This window comes from Schistocerca gregaria, chromosome X, assembly GCF_023897955.1.
Source record: "Schistocerca gregaria isolate iqSchGreg1 chromosome X, iqSchGreg1.2, whole genome shotgun sequence".
Classification (NCBI taxonomy): Eukaryota; Metazoa; Arthropoda; class Insecta; order Orthoptera; family Acrididae; genus Schistocerca; species Schistocerca gregaria.
In genome coordinates, this window is record NC_064931.1 from 355,933,258 (window position 1) to 355,953,403 (window position 20,146).

The following is a 20,146-nucleotide window of genomic DNA, read 5'->3' on the forward strand; positions in this document are numbered from 1 at the left end:
GGCAGGATTCGAACCTGCGACCGCAGCGGTCTCGCGGTTCCAGACTGTACTGCCTAGAACCGCTAGGCCACTCCGGCCTGCATTTGGTTACACTCATATCATTTACAATAAATAAAGGCAATAGTTGGTTCATAAATAAATAAGCCAGGATTCTGCTGCAAGTGTGCTCATGATAAATGACAATACAACGTCAGTAAATGTTGTTTAAAGAGTTATTTATTACTTCTTGACACTTACAGCTTTTCGTTTTCTTTTCACTTGCGGTGTCCACTGGAAAATGCGATTGACTACTCGTAAATTAGCAGCTTTTTAATAGCATTTGCAATAGGCATTTAGATAAATTTATTGAAAATATATTAATCTGTTCATCAAATAACTATACAAGAATGAGAATATAAGGTAGCTATGCTGCGTTCATTTACTGTGTAATTGTCGCAGATACGGTTTTCTGACTGACATTTGAGTAATGAAATAGATATAAAAGACGTTGGAAATCAATAAATCGAATAGATACTGATTCTTTACTTTCAGGGGTGATGGCTTTCATCTGAGATACCGTTTATGAAAATCGCACAAAGCGATTTAAAAGTTGTTAATTCAGAGTTTCATTGTGTAAATGTTTAGTCATTTTGAAATATTAACTTTGTTGTTTTAAAGATACTGAAATATTGTTGTGTAACTGGATGTGCCTTATTTTTCTGAGATCGCAGATGTATTCAGAATTTCACTAATATTTGACTTATTAACTTTGTTGTTTTATAGATATTGAAATATTGTTGTGTAGTTGGATGTGGCTCATTTTAGTAAGATCGTGAGCTACCGTCGAATAAAGAGCTATAAGGTACTCATCTTTAAGATTCTCTGCGTCTCCGCCATTTCTTGGAGCATCTCCTGCACAAAGGTCATGCGAGGGATAGCTGTCCATATTCCAATTTCGGGATTTTTCTCATTTCCGGCGACGCTGCTAGCCGTTGTATCTGAACTCGTTCGTACCGGTCGCCTAGGTCGAAGTCAGAACTGCAGTGCTGTTCCTTGAGACCCAGGCACCCTAGTGTTCAACCAAACAACAAATATATCTTACCTCTTACCAATACTGGGTGGACGATTAGCTCTCCTAAACACGCGTAACATTACACACAACGCAGTGAATTAAATAAAGGTTACGTTCTTACGCTTTATGAAAATGAATACTGTGTGAGGGGCAATTCCTGTGCTCTGGAGTACAGCAAATATACAATTCATCTCTGCGTGAAGAGTGTGGCCCATGAAGGCCACGTCAACCATCATCGTCGCCCTGAACGTACACGGAAGACTAAGAAAATGGTATGATCCACTGCAATGATGAAAGCCCTTTCAGGACCAGCTCAGATACAAGGAAAGTCGTTCAGCTAAGCGTGCTCAGGTCGTTCATGCGTTGTCGTCTCAACGACATACGAAGGTATGGGTGAAAATAGTCGGTTAAGGAAATGTTGAAAGGGCAACATAAGGTTCCCAGATTAAATTATTCTCTGGCGTAGAGAAGGAAACCGTTTCCATACTGGGAGGAAGTATATAGATGAGACGAGCTTTTTGTACTGCACCAAACAGTTCTTTCATGCATATAGTGCAAATGCAGGTAGATTCGGTACAAAACGTGTCCACGAGAAACAAAAGTGTAGTATAATTTATGTAGCAGCTAGAGGATAGATGTCAGCAAATTGTTGAGGCATTTTGTATTAACTATATGATTTCCAGTCATTAATACTGTTAAATACAGGAAAACAAAATGTATTTTTCTGTTTGTCAGAGATTTTCGGAGGTAAGATAATCTTCTAACATGATTCTTTAGAAGTCTGTACAACGAACTGAGTAAAACACCGGTCGAAATGAACAGAAATTTTGAAATGTCGGACTTTCGTCCCATTGATATATACCTTATTACTTCGGAGCACGTGAGGGGAAAGGTCGAGAATAATATGAGGAGTAGAAGACCTGCACCAGCGATCAAGCTAGCCAGCATTATCCGAAGCAGTTTATAACGTGTGGGAAGAAATGTGGCAGAATCCATCCAGAAATTTGTTGCCTCTGTACCCTTGAGGCTAAATGTTGCTGTAGAGGAGGATGGAAACTGGTTTTAGTTATTGAGGAGCAAGTTTCGTTTGGTGGTAAATGAACATTTCTTCCCCATTCGATTATTTTTCTTGAGCATTTACGTTAATTAGAACAAATGGAAAATGTGTTTCTCTTAATCTTTTTTTCAAATAAATGTATAACTATCACAGTTGTTAGAAAAACAATGGCTACGTTATTTAATTTAAAGAAGGGTAGCAGCGTACGCATCTAAATCAGTCACTCTATTTCACTCTTTTTAGTACTTCAGTAGAGTCTTGACTCTTATTTATTTTACGACCATTGACCAAGAAGTCCAAGACCAACTTGACAATAATTTTTTATCATATTGTGTGTTCTGTCATGCCGAGTATGGCAGTAAATATGACATTAAATTGAAGACAGATTTTTGCGTCAAGAAGAAGCCATCATATCAATTTGTGTTCTCTTGAGTTACATGCAGGCAGAACGCCTATTCCGACGAAAAAAAAGAAAAAAAACTAATTTTCTGTTAATGCCTAGCACAAAGCACAATACATAAAGAGAAAGAGTGGTGAAATGCCCTTGGTGTAGGTGCAAAGCCGAGCGTTTCATTCCACAACTTCCTTAGTTACTGAATTATGAACACTGTAAACTTCAAGTGTCGCAAATCTTCCAATATAATAACTCTTACCACAAACTGAAATTCATGGAAGGGACAGAATTCTAACCAACTACTAGCAGATCAAAAGTTAACGAATTAACTACTACGCCATTCCACCAGTCTTGTACAGTTATTTTACCAAATGGTATGATATGGTCTGTGATGTCATATCTTTGCTTAAACATATACAATAGCCGGAGAAATGTACGCTGAATCACTCCGTGTGTCTAAATTTCGTCTCTAAAGAATACCAGTGTGAAAGCTTTCGAAACATTAGCCTTGGCAAGAAAACCTGGCCGCCGGCAGCCTACGCAGTTGGCAACAAGAGGACCACGTTGAAGCCGGATTTTTGTACTTGTTTAAATGTATAGTATGTGAAACAGAAAACCCAAATTACTCGTCCCACAACACTTCGATGAAAGCTCTCCGAAATACTCTGAAAGCAGACTTCGAAGTTTTCCGAACATTTCTGATATGCTAAAACAACAAGGGAATGATCCAATTCGCCATGTGTAAACCTATCATGAATTTTTTGAATCAGGAAGAGAACACCGAAACACATGCACTGTCACAGCTTTTGCTGATAGAGCCCACTGCAAGGATTTAAGAAAGTGTTTAAGTTACCAATTTTTGCTGACGAAGAACTGTTTATAACAGCGGTTTGTACAGTCCTTGCTATCGGTCACGCAAATCGCCGAATAAGCAGACACAGCAGCGACAAGAGAACCTATTGCCAAGCAGCGCGAAGTCCAAAATGCAAACACACGATTTTTAAGTACTTAAACGATACCAAAAACGTCTCAAATCATGAATTTTTTGAATAACTTACAGTTCATACCGAAAGCAAAGCTATTGTAGATGTAATTGTTACACAAGTGACTAGCACTTGAACGCATATCATGGCAGTGTAAGATGGTACATTTCAGAAGACATCCTTCAATTGACATTTTAAACAGGTAATATTAAATATATTATAACCATTCCTGCAGCACAGTTCTTACGAAAACTTTTGAACAACCGATATTTCACTAACAAACAGTTCCGACTTTATTTGCTGTAATCGTCGCAAAACGCGAAGAGTCTATTGGCTGACGTAAACAAACATTTTCCTTACACCAGGCACGCCTAACGAAAGGAAATTAATGCATTCAGGCATATCACAGTCATTACTAGTTTTATTTAGACAGAAATAGATTGTAGTTAGAAATGGTCGTGGCTATTGTTCTACATGTTCTGGTGTGTACCAGGCATTCTTGAATCGTAAAATGTGGTGGTGCAAACTGACAATGCAAAAATGACTTTAGTTTAGTAACGCTATTCCGCTGATAAACATGAAATGACAAAGCGGTGTCGGAAATAGTATTGTTTGACAATCTTCTGAAAAATGTTTTACACTGTTGAACAATTTTTTATCAAGGGCCTCAATTGCACTGTCAGTTCCTGGTGGAATCTTAATTACGAGGGTTGGAACTTTAATAGTAGCTACTATTTATCTACAGCTCGCACAAAATAGATGCGTGTTTCAAAGTTTTACTGACCTTCAAAGTAGTCACCAGATTTGCGTATAGCCCGTTGCCAGCGATGTTGCCAGTTGTGTTGACAGTTCGAGCAGCGCGGTCTATTGTCCGACGAATTTGTAGCAGTTCTGAAGCTAATGCCGAGAATTGTTTCCTTCAGTTTAGAAATCGAGTTGAACTCACAAGGGCATAAGTCAAGGGAGTGCAGTAGGTGGTATAGCACTTAGCAGCCCCATTAGTCAAACAGATCAGTAACAGCTTGCACTGTACGTGCTTATGTTTCGTCCTGCAAAATGATGGGCGAGTCCTGCAGAAAGTGTAATCACTTCTGTCTCTAAGATGGTCGTAGGTTGTGTTCCAAAAATTCCCTTGGAGTTGCTTCATTCTGGGGCATTAACTGGTCATTATCAGCCATTGGCTGTGCTTCTGTAAGAGTTCGCCCTGGTTCACTCATTTCTTCGTCTTCCATAAGATCGTCTGCCCAGTTCTTTGACGAACGTGTTTGTTACTGTCTCTTTATATCTAATGGAGAATTGAATCAGTACCTAAATGGGTGCATTTATTTGATTCTTGGATGTCATCTGCGTTGGTTGGTGCTCTGTCATCAGTCGATATTTCAACTGACCGTGGCTTGTTTACTAATTTCCTCTCATTCGTCACGAAATGTACTGTCTCTTCGATTGGCTTTCTCGTGCAATACAGGGAAAATTTCTTGAGCACCTATGTTTCTTAATTTTCTAGGAAAATGGCTTCTCTTTGCAATTGGGAGAATTGTCTGATGAAGTACCCTGCTCCTGTCCCTTACCGTTTTCGTCAGCAGAGGTTGATTCCACTTTTTGGAGACTTCTGGACTCAGCTCAGTTGAGGATTTTGTTGTAAGATCGGATCGACCCAGCACAGTCGGCACATTCTCCACGGTATCCGGGCTGTCCATAGGAATTTCTTTGCCAGTGTTAGTGTCATTCTTGATTGACGCCAATGTAGGTGAGGTAGGCTTCGGGCCACTGGCACTAGCTACGTAAGTAAAAGGCCCCGTTGACATTGTGGCGGGTCGTACCGGCTCACGGGCCGGCAGCTGCGTCACGCGGCGCTGTAAACGGTCGAGCACGTGACCCGGTGAGCCACAAGCAGCGCACGTGCGATGTCGCCCGCCATACGACATAATGGTGCAGTACCAGCAAAAGTTTACGTAAGAAGGAATGTGCTTCTGGAGGTCAATATGTAATTGACGAACTTCGTTCAACAGCGGAACTGTAAGGGCATTTCAGCACCTCTCAGCAGTATTACAGAGAACTTCTCCATACACCGACACTACTGCATTTATTTTCTCTGCTAGCACTTCGTAGGGCAGTTCACACATTCTTCCATCCTAGTACCAAACCCATTATGTGTAACATCCACATCGCCGATGTTTCCGTCATTATGCTTAGCTTCGAAGTCCCCCTATGAGAATGATCAATTTTATCACATTATTCAGCAGATTGTAACTTTAAAAAAAAGACATTGCTTGCAATAGACAAGTGAATGTCAATTACATCGTTAAAATTCCGTCTAACTGTTACTTCAAGGAACGCTTCAAACTCAAATGAATTTGCCCTTGCGAAGTTAGATTCTAAATGTAACCTCGGCATATCGATACGAAGTGGTTTTGACAACACTGAATCATTATTCAAAAACCTTTACAAACCTCACAAAGCCGGCCGCGGTGGTCTCGCGGTTCTAGGCGCGCAGTCAGGAACCGTGCGACTGCTACGGTCGCAGGTTCGAATCCTACCTCGGGCATGGATGTGTGTGATGTCTTTAGGTTAGTTAGGTTTAAGTAGTTCTAAGTTCTAGGGGACTAATGGCCACAGCAGTTGAGTCCCATAGTGCTCAGAGCCATTTGACAAATTACAGCGACAAGCTATAAAGACGCAAACACTCACCAAGTGTGAGCGCTGTCGGCCACAGCAAATAGAAGGCAGTCGCCCACTACAGTTGCCAGTGGCAGAGTGACCTCCAGAACACACGCAGATGTAACATTTTAACAGCTAGAGAAGAAGAGAGCACTTCCTCCAGACTTTTGCGCATACTACAGCGTAACCAGGTCGTGCATATGGCTGACTTCGAAATCTGAGGAGTGAACAGTTTTATTCTCTGGTTTAAGTGAATAGCTCTAACACAGTCTCTGCGACGACCAGTCAGCGGCCATTTTTTATGTCTAAGATTGTGCATTGGGCTCTCAGAACCACACGAATGGTTTCAATGTGGAAGCCAAGGCGGATAGTAAGTGGAAAAGTGTGGTAACACTGTTAGCTTCCACTTACTTCTAGGTATGCGCTGATCTATCACTCTACATTCACTTGATACTTCGTAGTCATCTTGATTAAATATTCAGAATGGCTTTCATTTAGGATATGACACTGAGTGACATTGACTGAACACAGGGTTGATGTTTGGCACATAAGCTACGATTACTCTCTCCTTTCACATTCAGAGCAGTCTGCCTTAAAAAACATGGAAGTAGTGAGAGAAGGAACATTTGAATTCTAAAGTGCTACCTGCTTTCCATGTCGGTTCCGATCTCGCTGGAGAAATGCTACAGTTTGTAAGTCTTATTCTAGTTTTGTTTATTCGATCTGCAAACAGCCAGAACATAATTCACTATCGACTTCATAAAACAAGCTCTGCATTAGAAACCATCTCAAATCATCGATTCATTATCTTGTAGCAGTAACCAGAAGTGGCTGTTCTTTAAATACTTTGTTACTTCACAAGATAGCGACTGAAAAGGCTTGGAGAGACCATTAATGACAGCAGTTTCTGAGTTTTTCGTCTTACTGGGAAACATCATGGCAAAAAAGTTACAGAAGTGATAAATACACTTAGATAAATCTGGAGATGAAAAACACATGGAATAGCTGAATTGGAACTCTTTTGCACAAACTGTAACTTTGTACCGGCATCAAAAGAGAAACATTTTCCTTGTGAATACTTATTTTGGTTACCGTGCGATAAACTTCAAACATTTCACAGCGAACTTTCTGCGTAAGATAGAAATGGCAGTGTAATATTCAACTGAATTTTGTGATACACTTTAATTACGCTGGTGGATTTTATGCTTCAAAGATTGTCATGCTATATGCTGCACGAGCAAATGTCACGTGAGTAGCTTCATTATCCCCGTGTCGAAATTTTATGACTTTGGCCTTAACAGCTAGTAAGCTCTCCCACATTTGATAAATTTTATCAGAATACCTACTGTACCGCTTTCAATCAGTTTATGTTCTTTATTGCTCCGTTCATGAAATTCAAAATGTTGTGAATTATCTATATTTCCATCAAAGACACACGGTGCCGCTCCCTGTTGGTATGTCTTGAGTCCTCTTCCATGGAAGCTCTTACAGTAACTACGAAACATAGTACTGAGGTGAGTTAAGTCATTGGGTAGAAGTATGCACATTCACAGGCGATAGATCGTTTACACAAAGAGTAAAAGGACAAGACATTGGTGAAGCTCTTATTTGTACTAAGGTGATTAATGTGAAACGATTTCCGACGTGGCTGTGGCCGCACGACGGGAATTAACGGACGTTGAACGCTGAATGGCAGTTAGATCTAGACGTGATGGACATTCCACTTTGGAAATAATTAGGGAACCCAATGTTCCGAGAACTATAGTGGTCAAGAACATCCGATAACACCAAATTTCAAGCACTAACTCTCACTACGGACAACGCAGTGGTCAATAGCCTTCACTTAACGACCGAACGAACGAGAACAGCAGAGTTTGCGCAGAGTTGTCAGTGCTAGCATTCAAGGAACACTAAGTGCAATAACTGCAGAAACCAATGTGCCACGTACTACGAACGTATCTGTTAGGACAGTGCGGCGAAATTTGGCGTTAATGGGGTATGGCATCACACGAGGGAAATGAGTGCCTTTGCTAACAGCATGACATCGGCTGCAGTATCTCTCTTGGTCTCGTGATCATTTCGATGGGACCCTAGACGACTGGCAAACCGTGGTGTGGTCAGATGAGACCCGATTACAGTTGATAAGAGCTGATGGTAGATTTCGAGTGTGACGCAGAAAAAGCCAAAGACCAGTGTTGCCAACAAGCCACTGTGTAAGGAGGTGGTGGCTCCATAATGGTATGGGGCGCGTCTTTTACTCAGACTGAACCGATAATTGACAGGAAATGGTTATGTTCGGCTACTTCGATGCCATCAGCAATCATTCCCGAAAAAAGGATGGAAATCTTTGGATGACATTGTGCACGGAGCAACAGTTGTTCGCAGTTGGTTTGAAGAAAATTCTGAACAACTCTGGCGAGTTACTTGGCCATCATATGATATGAACACAACTGAACATTTATCGCACGTAATCGAAAAGTCAAGTCGCGCATAAAATCTTGCACCAATAACACTCTACAATTATAGACGGGTGTTGAGGCAGAATGAGTTAATATTTCTGGAGCTGACTTCGAACGACTTGTTGAGTTCATGCATCGTCGAGTTTCTACACTACGCCAAGCAAAAGGTGGTCTGACTCGATGTTAGGAGATATCCCACGACTTCTTCACCAGACGGCTGGAGTCGCCGAGCGGTTCTAGGCGCTACAGTTTTTAACCCGGCGACCGCTATGGTCTCAGGTTCAAATCCTGCCTCGGGCATGGATGTGTGTGATGTCCTTAGGTTAGTTAGGTTTAAGTAGTTCTAAGTTCTAGGGGAATGATGACCTCAGAAATTAAGTCCCATAGTGCTGAGAGCCATTTGAACCATTTCAACTTTTCACCTCATTGTAACCTACCTTTGATTTACATCTTGGTTTTAGTGCTTAATTCCTTTTCCATTCAACATATATGACTAGCTTTTGTGGGTATACATTCCACAAATCATAACATGTTGACACAGTGAATTTATATTTGTACTCTCAGGCTCACAGTATTGCCATCATCAGGTGCTCTCTAAAAATTTGAGTAAGCTATGGTTTTAATATAATGGTCTGTAACTACGATCAGAAAAGCTATAATAAATCGTTAGGTGTTTTTAACTTACATGTAACGTCGTTGCTGTCATGCCGTGTCTACTTTAGAATAATTAGTTTCCCCTAGGTACACACTCTATCTGATTTTAGTTAGTTTCTATGAATGCTACTTTTCTGGCAGCTGGGATGACAGTGGATCAGCGATATTACATGTTTAAATAGTTCACATTATAAATATGAGAGCCGGCCGCGGTGGTCTCGCGGTTCTCGGCGCGCAGTCCGGAACCGTGGGACTGCTACGGTCTCAGGTTCGAATCCTGCCTCGGGCATGGATGTGTGTGATGTCCTTAGGTTAGTTAGGTTTAAGTAGTTCTAAGTTCTAGGGGACTAATGACCACAGCAGTTGAGTCCCATAGCGCTCAGAGCCATTTCAACCATAAATATGAGGGTTGCCAAGACGTAATGCACCGCATTTTTTTCTTCAACAATTCTGTATTGAACGAAATAAGACTTACACACCCTATTTTTCCAAGTAATCTCCATCTTATTCTATAGCCTTCCTCCTGCGCGAAGCAAGGGCGTGCATGCACTGTCGGTACTAATCCTTGTCCTGGTGGTGAAGTCAGTGCTTCACACTGTGAATCACCTCCTCATCGTCCTCAAAATGTCTTCCACGAATGGCATCCTTCAATGGCCCAAACAAGTGGAAGTCAGAGGGGGCTAAAAGTAAGTTAAATTACAATATCAGTCGCGTTTTTCTTTAGAATACTAGCTTGAATCTCTACGAGGTACTGTATTTTGAAAAGTTCACACACCAGCACTTGTTTAATACCTGTGGTAGCACACACTAAAGAAGAACACAACAGCATCCTCTTGTTACGAGGATTATGAACTAGTAACGAGACAATTGATTATCACAGGTTGTGTTGAAAATGATCACCTGCAGCGGGAATACACGCTTCCAGTCTTCAAGTAAATTAACCCTACTATTTTATCTTTCTTATCTCTTTCAAAATTGTGCTCATAAATCTGAATAGTTGATGTAATTATGTACAAATTTTGAATACTGACAGAATTGAATGACGTATCCTTCTGTGTTCTTATTTCCGCTACAAGTGCACCGGAAGTATACATTGATTTTAGTTTCTTGTTAAGCTCCTTAATATATCAGTAGATGGGACATTATTATCAGTAACAATGGGGCGAGTAGTTCTCGTTTTCTAACGAATTTAATCTGTAATCGTAAGCTAGGTGCTGACGAGATGACAGTTTTACGTATTTTCTGTTCTTCTTCACACAGTAAGAAAATACTTACATCTCTCTATTCTGATGTTCCTGCAGGAGATTTGAAGGATATTTCCTGATTTTCACTATTCTATTTTCTGAATAAGAAATAATGCCTTTCCTTTGAGTTCTATATGCCTTCGATGCCTAAATGGCCTACACTAGCAATACCACAGCAGTTAGACATAGCATGCCAGATGATAAGATTAATTAAACCAACATCTGAAAATGGCCAATTAACTATCCGAAACATATAATCACCAACTAAATTTGTAGTTTGTGATCCTGACAGATAATAAATATTCTGTTTCAATTTGATGTGACGACGATTTTTTTTCCTATACATATCGCCCTTCGTATATGAAAACGTACTGTGACTAATATTCTACCGTTAAATTTAATCCAGACTGCAGAAATGCAGTTTGCTCAACATCTTGCACTGAAAGAAAACACGTTAAACAAACCGTTAGTTGGAACATACTCAACAGTTGCTCAGCTACACTCAAAATATTCATAACCCTACAATACACACGTATTATACTGCGATATGAAGTAATATATTCCTGTGCAGTACAAGCCCGCCACCATAACTTGGATACAGTACTATACCCTGTATGTGTTCTCTATGAAGGTTACCGACAAAGCCGTGCGGGATTAGCCAAGCTGTCTAAGGTTCTGCAGTCATGGACTGTGCGGCTGGTCCCGGCGGAGGTTCGAATCCTCCCTCGGGCATGGGTGTGTGTGTTTGTCCTTAGGATAATTTAGGCTAAGTAGTGTGTAAGTGTGTAAGCTGATGACCTTAGCAGTTAAGTCCCATAAGATTAAAAAAAAAGAAAGATGAGTGATAGGAGCAGCTGAAACGATAGAAACCGAACCTTATTGAGCAGTATTGACTCTTCCAATTGCCGTCATATTTTTGCTAGCAGAGAACAATGTGCTTAGCAGGTCTAATGTGACAATGACCAAGATGACTTCAGAATCAGTTCAACGTAACATCTGAGCCATTGATAACTCAGCATGTCTCTTCTGTTTTCGTAGATAAAGCCACACTAAACACAGGGTGGTCTACCAGTCCGCACATCCAGCAGGCAAAAATCTGTTAGTTCTTGTCGATTCAAGTCTTCCTTCTACAACCTCACCTAGAATGTTGTTAGAGTGCCTGTATAAAATGGTCAGCCACCCGCTTCTCAAATGGTTCAAATGGCTCTGAGCACTATGAGACTTAACATCTGAGGTCATCAGTCCCCTAGAACTTAGAACTACTTAAACCTATTTAACCTAAGGACATCACAAACATCCATGCCCGAGGCAGGATTCGAACCTGCGACTGCAGCAGTCGTGCGGTTCCGGACTGAAGCGCCTAGAACCGCTCGGCCACCGCGGCCGGCCTCCACCCGCTTCTCTTCTCTGGGGAAAAGGTGAGTGGACTGCTATCACTTAAGGTGTATGAAAACTTGGAAGTCGGTAAGAGCACACGTCAGGACTACCTAATAGTAAGATAAGCAGCTTCAGGTGCAACTACTCTAGACCTTGCTCTTGACGAGCAACACACCTTCTCTGAGCATTTCCTTCGTTCTGTTATCAAAAGACCCTCTCAACTTCCGAAGATTCACGTTGCATCTGTGTAAAAGAAGGCAGCTATTAATATCACACCACCACAGTTGGCATGAATTTGGTCTTGCTATGAGGAGTACAGCAACGGCAGCGTGTACCGTATTTGGGTGTGGTTTCTCGAATTCTGTTCGTATTTGTAATTTCGTATCACAACTGTACTAAATTAGTAGCATATTGTCAGTATCAAAATGCTAAAAGGTAAGAATACATTTTAGAATAAATTTGCGTTGTTGGCAAATGTGTGTATCACTTTCAAATAATAAGTATTACCCTAGCTCACAGGCGTAGAGTAAATATATAACATTTTGTAATGTTATTTTTTATTTGGCATCTAGGATTTATAATATCATACAGTCATCCAAGCAGTGGAAAATATTACTGATCAAAATCAATGCACTTAGTATTTGTTGTGTAATTATATGTAGGGTGTATGAAATGTGCGTAGAAATATCTCCACATTCTTTTATACATTCCAGGTTCACTCATTCGTAATTTCCTACTACGTTTGACTAAATTCACTTTTATATAGTTTTACAGATTTTAAGTAGACGAAAAAGTAACTTAGGTTATCGAACATTACTTTGATAGTGTAGAGATATTTTTATTTTTATTTGAGAAAATTTGTAGAATTAAATATACAGACTGAAATTAACATTTTCGCGAACTGATTATGAAAGATGAAGCTATTTTTTCAGAACAAGCGAATATTCAGAATACCAACCAAACAATACGTTCAACGAACTGTCTCAGATGAGTAAGATAGTACCACAGTGAAGACACGATAACTATAAATGAAATTTTATGTATTATAAACAAAAATTAGATGATTAGATGTACGAAATATAATTGCCACCAAGAAGCTGAAGTGTAGTTCGAGGATCATCAAGGCTTGCACATTTCGAACAATATTATAATAATAGTTTGACAAGCAGATACACACTGAAGAACAAAAGTAATTGGTACACCTGCCTAACATCGTGTATGGCCCCCGCGGTTACGCAGAAGTGCCGCAGCAACACGTTACGTGTACTCGATTAATGTGCTTTTGTGGCCAGTGGAAGTGTTTAAGACTCAGAAGAGTGTTCCTGGAGCCACTCTGTAGCCAGTCTGGACGTGTGGGCTGTCGCATTGTCCTGCTGGAGTTGCACAAGTCCGCCGGAATGCACAATGGAAATGAATGCAGGTGATCAGACGGGATGCTTACGTACGTGTCACCTGTCAGATTCGTATCTAGACGTCCCATATTAGTCCAACTGAGAGCGCCGCACACAATTGAAGATCCCCCACCAGCTTTAGGCTGTCTCCATACTCCTACACGTCCATCCGCTCGGTACACTTTTAAACGAGACTCCTCCGACCAGGCAACATGTTTCCCGTCATCAACAGTCCAATTTTGGTGTTGATGGGCCTAAAGCATTGTGTCGTGCAGTCATCAAGGTACACGAGTGGGCCTTCAGCTCCGAAACCCCATATCGATGATGTTTCGTTGAATGGTTCGCAAGCTGACACTTGTTGATGGCCCAGCGTTGAAATCTGCAGCAATTTGCGGAAGGGTTGCATTTCCGTCACGTTGAACGATTCTCTTCAGTTGTTGCTGGTCCCGTTCTTGCAAGATCTTTTTCCGGCCGCAGCGATGTCACATCTTTGGTATTTTACCAGATTTCTGATATTCACGTTACACCCGTGAAATGATCGTACGGGAAAATCCCCACTGCATCGCTACCTGGCAGATGCAGTGTCCCATCTCTCATGCACCGACGGCAACGCCACGTTCAAACTCACTTAAATCTTGATAACCTGCTATTATAGCCTCAGAAACCGATCTAACAACTGCGCAAGACGCTTATCTTACATGGGCGTTGCCGACAGTATTCTGCCTGTTTACGTATCTCTGAATTTGAATACGCATGCCCATAACAGTTTCTTTGGCGCTTCAGTGTTTTTACACTTGGTATGGGTTTGGTACACCTACAACGTTTCCAAGATAACTGCTCATCCGAGGATAAGTTTAAACTCAAACTACTTAGTTTCAATTATTATTATTACTATTATTATTATTAATATTGTTATTATTACTATACACGTATATCCCGCTAAAGGACTACGCGAAGCCTCTAGTTGATGTGATATTTTCTCGGGCGGCACACTTCCTTCATCTTCTCGCCATGCATTTTTATTCTTTCTTTTTTTCTTTCTTCCTATCAAGCTGTTCCTGTCGTGAATGTATGATTTTCAATCTTCTGTGTCTGAATTAGTCATGTCAGCATCCTTCAAGTCTCTTCTGATTTCACTGATTCACTTCATGTTCTTAATGTTTTCTGTGTATTACGAAATTCGTTTACTTAGACGGGTGTCTGACATACTCTTAATATGGCCGGAAAATTTCACTCGAAGTTTGTTCATTTCATTTGGTATGTTACATGTCTGTCTGGTCTCCTGTCTATTCTTCAATGTGTAACATTCTTCTTTCTTGTAGTCCGTAACATTTTTTCTGGTGATTCTTCTATGTATTTTTTTGATATTGTCTAAAGTACCTTTCCGGTCCCTACCAAAGTTTCTAATGCTTGTAAGGCTTCTGGTTTGATGACAGTGCTGCAATCTTTCACTTTTCATTTCGTGACCGGTTTCACTGTATTGCACATGTTTCCAGTCTTCTAAACTGCCTATTTCGGTTCTCTATTAGTAAGTTTCTTCCCATTTGCCGATGTTCTCACAAGCTCTCCTTCCAACATACTTGATCTTGTGAACTCTTCAAGTGGTTCAAATGGCTCTGAGCACTATGGGACGTAACATCTGAGGTCATCAGTCCCCTAGAACTTAGAACTACTGAAACCTAACTAACCTAAGGACATCACAAACATCTATGCCTGAGGCAGGATTCGAAAGTGCGACCGTAGCGATCTTGAGGTTCCAGTCTGAAGCGCCTAGAAGCGCTCGGACACAGCGGCCGACCCTTGTGAACTCTCTTCACCTTACCATATACTGTGGTAATCTTTTTTGGTGTTTCCTTTTAGTTTGAAATTGATTCTATTTTCTCGAAAGAGATATGCAATCCGCCCTAATCAGGCTTCTCTTTCAGGACCTCTATTTACTTTCCTTTATTATTTATGGTATCTGTAAGTATTCCGAGATCACCGTAGAATGTCAGAGAGCCAATATACTATCCTTTGGTTTCTTTTCTAGACTAGATTGATCAATTTATAAAGTCGCTATCTATATCTTAAATTCTTTTTGACATTCCTTGACTACTTTGTCAATAGTTTAACGAACAGAAGTGGTGAAATGTTATCGTCCTGTTTCACTGCGGTTCTGATCTCGAAGGACTCTAATAACAGTAAAAGTACAACTCAAACGTGTCATTGGTAGCTGGTATCCTGACAAATTATAATTTCGTAACAGTCACGGAATTTCAACTCCACTTAAAATGTATATCGTTAACATTTTAACACACATTTAAAGGGTTTGCAAAAACTAGACTGAAAACGTTGCCAGTCATCCGATACTAAATTTTCTGAGAATGGGTTGCTTTCGGGACAGTCAAGTCTAGAGCTGTGGAGCTTTATGCCGAAGCGTGTACGTTTGTAATTCCACTGTGATGTAATATGCGAGGAGTAAATTTGCAACCTTAGTAGATATATAATTTTCATTTTAAAACAGCTAATCAGAACGGAAAGGGATATTGGGATATTGTTAAGGCCATAGTAATGAACTGTACAAAGCCGCAAGTTTTTCTTGTTATAGCTGACCAGAGCTTAAGTGATGAGTTGTATAAAAACCACACAGCCGTTTTAACTACTGACGTAAAGCTGTTAATACTGCAGTTTAGCAAATGAAATGGACGGATGAAAAACGAGTACAATTTCAGATATGTACTAGCTGAATGTCAATTCATTAAACCGAGGTGAGCGGTACAGTGCTTAAGACACTGCATTCAAATATGGAACAACAAACGAAGTTCCAATTTTGAGCCTCTCCTCTTTATTTACATGTTCCTTGCTTGTGGGATATTATGTCACCTATTATGTGAGTAGAGTCTTGTATTGGAAAGTGTCCTTCTTTTATTGCTTACTTGCCCACCTTAGTCAATGCCTCTGTTCAAAACAGGTCGATGCCAGTGGTATGTTACACACTAGCACCGCATTTTCTTTTCGTCATCTCTCCCCTTCTGTCCTCGTGTTCTGTAACGCCACTGCACTATTGTCTTGAGTTAGACCTGAACAAGTAAACAACTATATTTGCAATGGGGATCCTATGGATTACTCAGAAGGGAATGTCAATAGCTACAGTAAGGACAAAGTATCCACCAAGACGAGCAGTGATAAAGATGATCAGGTCGCTGCTCTGTGTTGCGCTGCCAGCAGCGCGCGGCGCATGAGGTGTGGCAGTGTTAGCTGTTGGGACTGTACACTCATTAAACACCGGTGACCTTGCCAAGAGCGGAGTCACCTAGGGCAGTCGGACGATATTGCTACCCGTGCATACTAAGCAGTAATCTCATTTTCTGAGAAGGCAGAATAAAGGTTATACAGGATCAAGGTTGCGATGACCAACCATAAAGGCTCTGCCGAGTTGCATACCAAAAGCAGCCTGCCTCTAAACTCACACACAGTCCCTTACATTTTAATTAAAATACCATTATAGCTGAGGCTTCCATCCAGCGGCCATGAACCGTTTAATGAGAAAATGCGTTCTACAACGGACTACAACAAAACGTGTCTGAGAGAAGTTCTACCGTCTTTCTGAACGACTTAAATCAGAAAATTGTTTTGTGATACAATGGTGCCTCATCGCAGCGAGATACGCGGCTCGGACAATAGGCGTCGGGCTGCTTTACATCCTTTCTAGTCGACAGGTTTAATCGCACGCCTTAAATGCTCGACTTTCCCTGTATGCTTGGAGACTCACAGTGTTCCACATCTTACGTGCCGTCAGTGTGAGTCATATTCTCAAGACGCCAGCTTGAATATGTTTTCAGTAACATCTGCATATCTCTTCATGATATGTGTACCATTCTGCCTGCCCCGTGGCTTTGTATCTATTAATTAACATAAATGACGCTGTTTTCTGCTTCAGCGTAGTTCATGCGTTCAAAATTGTGAGGTGGAGATCATACCTGCCGACATTCTGTAGAGACGAACGTCATCAGCCATTTGAAATTCCCTGATGGATGAAAGTCTCCTGTAGACTTTTCTATGGATTACTGCCTTCAGTTACCGACATCCATAATTCCTCTGCTTGTATTCTCATTTTATCATCCTCTAGCACGTCGTCTCGGATTTCTCGTATACCGTGGAATTCTATGAAGAACTCCTTAGTACTACCTACAATTAAATCTCTTGGCTACGTGTTCCGCCCATCACCATCGCTATTTCATTTCCATTTCATTCATAATGGGTTTACCACTTCGAATGTGGGAAGAAAATCCTGGTTTAACTTCCCGTCAGCAATGAGATCATTAGAGGCGGGGCTAGTATTTGGATTGAAAGGACTAAAAAGGAAACCGGCCGTGTCATTTTCAAGGCAATCATCCTGGAATTAGACGTCCGTGACTTAAGGGAACCACGTACAAACTAAACGTCAATGGCAAAACGTGGTTTATTAACACTACACTTCATTTAAATGTCGATCACTCAGCTTGTTGACTCATAATTTTCAGTAAATCTTCCATGCTATCATAATACCATATCTTCAGTAGCTTCGAGTGTAAATAATGGTGTCTTTAAAATTAGTCTTAATACACTACTCGAATTACACGCTGATTAGTTTACAGTCGTAGTAATTGGTGCCGGTATATTTCTGAAAAGAGTAGTTGACGCAACTTACAGGCTTCTGTTGAAACAGTTTGGTAGGTATAATCGCATAACTGTTGCTTTATTACTTAAGGAACTTGATGCTTCTCCACCGGGTGACTGAAAGGAACTGTATCGAAGAGTTCCCGGAAGCGAAAGAAGCGACACTAACATGGAATTATGTGTTTAAAGCGTTGTGAACTATGGGACGTCAGGGATTTTCTCTGCCTCGTGATGGCTGGGTGTTGTGTGATGTCCTTAGGTTAGTTAGGTTTACGTAGTTCTAAGTTCTAGACTGATGACCATAGATGTTAATTCCCATAGTGCTCAGAGCCATTTTTGAACTATGGGAGAAAGTTGTGTTTATACAACTGAAATATGTGGCGTCACTGTTGGTTTCTACAGAGGGATAGCCTTCTAGAAAAAGTTACCATTTGTGAAAACAAATATGATCGTCATTTCAGTATCAAATTGGCCTACGTGGGGAGGGTATGTAACTCTGCGAATCTACCACGAAACTCTTTTTAATGATTGAAACAATTTGTGCGTTTTGAAATCTCACAGGACAATGCGATGTTCAAGTGGCCTACGTTAGGCTATTACAAGACGAGGGGTCAGTTCATTAGCAAATACTATTGATCATCTTGCGAACAAATGATTAAAATTTCAGAAAAAAATGATGATTTATTCAGGAGTAAAAGCTTCATGAAATGGGCAAGTCGGTAATGCGTTGGTCCACTTCTCGCTCTTATGCAACAGTTATTCGGCCTGACATTGATTAACAGAGTTGTTGAATGTCCTCCAGAGGGATGTCTTCTTTAGTTCTGTCCAACTGGCTCATTAGAGCGTAAGAATCCCGAGCTTGTTTGCGGTTTGGCAAGCAGAAAAACAAGCAGTAGAAACTCTGGCCTTACGCCTTGGTGAAATGTAAGCTCCGGATGTCTTCCCATGAAGGGCAAGAAAACGGGGCGTAGAATATGGTCGAATTTGGCACGATATTCCTCAGGAGGACATCCAATAAAGCTATCAGTTACTGTCAAGCAGAATAACTACTTGTATAAGGGCCGGAGTTGGACCAAAGCGTTGTTGACTTGCTCAATTTGTTAACCTCTTCCTCCAGAATAACTAATCCAATTTTTCTGGAATTTTAATAGTTTCTTTGTCTGTACATGTACATCATATGTACATATTCCCGTCCCATTCGAATCATTCCCTTGTCGTGCTTTTTTTTGCCTTGCAGTGTATGTAACTAAAGAGATTGCTTTCCTCCATTAACTTCTCAGTTTTTGAGCTTATTACATGCTCTAACACACTGCAAAAGAAGGACATTCGCGATACCGGTGCGTAATTGTGGTGGTACGTTTAAGCCTTTACCCATTTTGTAGAAAGGAGTGGCCTGCTCTCTCACGTTCCAATATTATCTGTGCAAAGAAATATCGATAAATAGCAACTAGGAAAAAAACTAATGTCACAGCACATTCAATGTATCATCTAACTGACAATACGTCAAGCCCTTTTCTAAATGAATTACAAACTCTTGCGTATAAACCTTTGCTGCCCTCGCATTTGGTTCAAAGGGTTCTGAGCACTATGGGCCTTAACTGCTGTGGTCATCAGTCCACTAGAACTTAGAACTACTTAAACCTAAATACCCTAAGGACATCACACACATCCATGCCCGAGGCAGGATTCGAATCTGCGACCGTAGCAATCGCGCGGTTCCTGACTGTAGCGCCTAGAACCGCTCGGCCACCCCGGCCGGCCCTCGCATTTGCACACATGCATGGGTACACGATCTTGTAACGTGAGCACAGCGTATATGGATGTGAAATTCACAAAGGCTTATGGATGTTCTAATAGCAAGAAATCTGAGGGATTAAGATCAAGAGAACAGATAGGCCATGTTACTGCACCACCTCGATTAGTCCATCGCTCATTAAAAGTTATTGTTATGTACTGTCGTACGAGGTAAAGATAAGGACGTATTGCCCTGGCAGGAATAAATCACGTATGTTATATTTCTGCAAAGAGTGAGTTACACAAAAGCGTGGGTAATTTCTTATGTCCTTGTTGACACTCAACAAAATCACATATCTTGTAGTGATGCTAAAATAACCTGAAAACTATACGTGACAGCATAACAGTCAGATCACAAAGCACAGTTAGAAACTAGTAAGAAATCGGCAACAGGAAGACTGACCGTTCTTGATGCAGCTAAAAGGGCTCAGTTCTGAACAAGTATC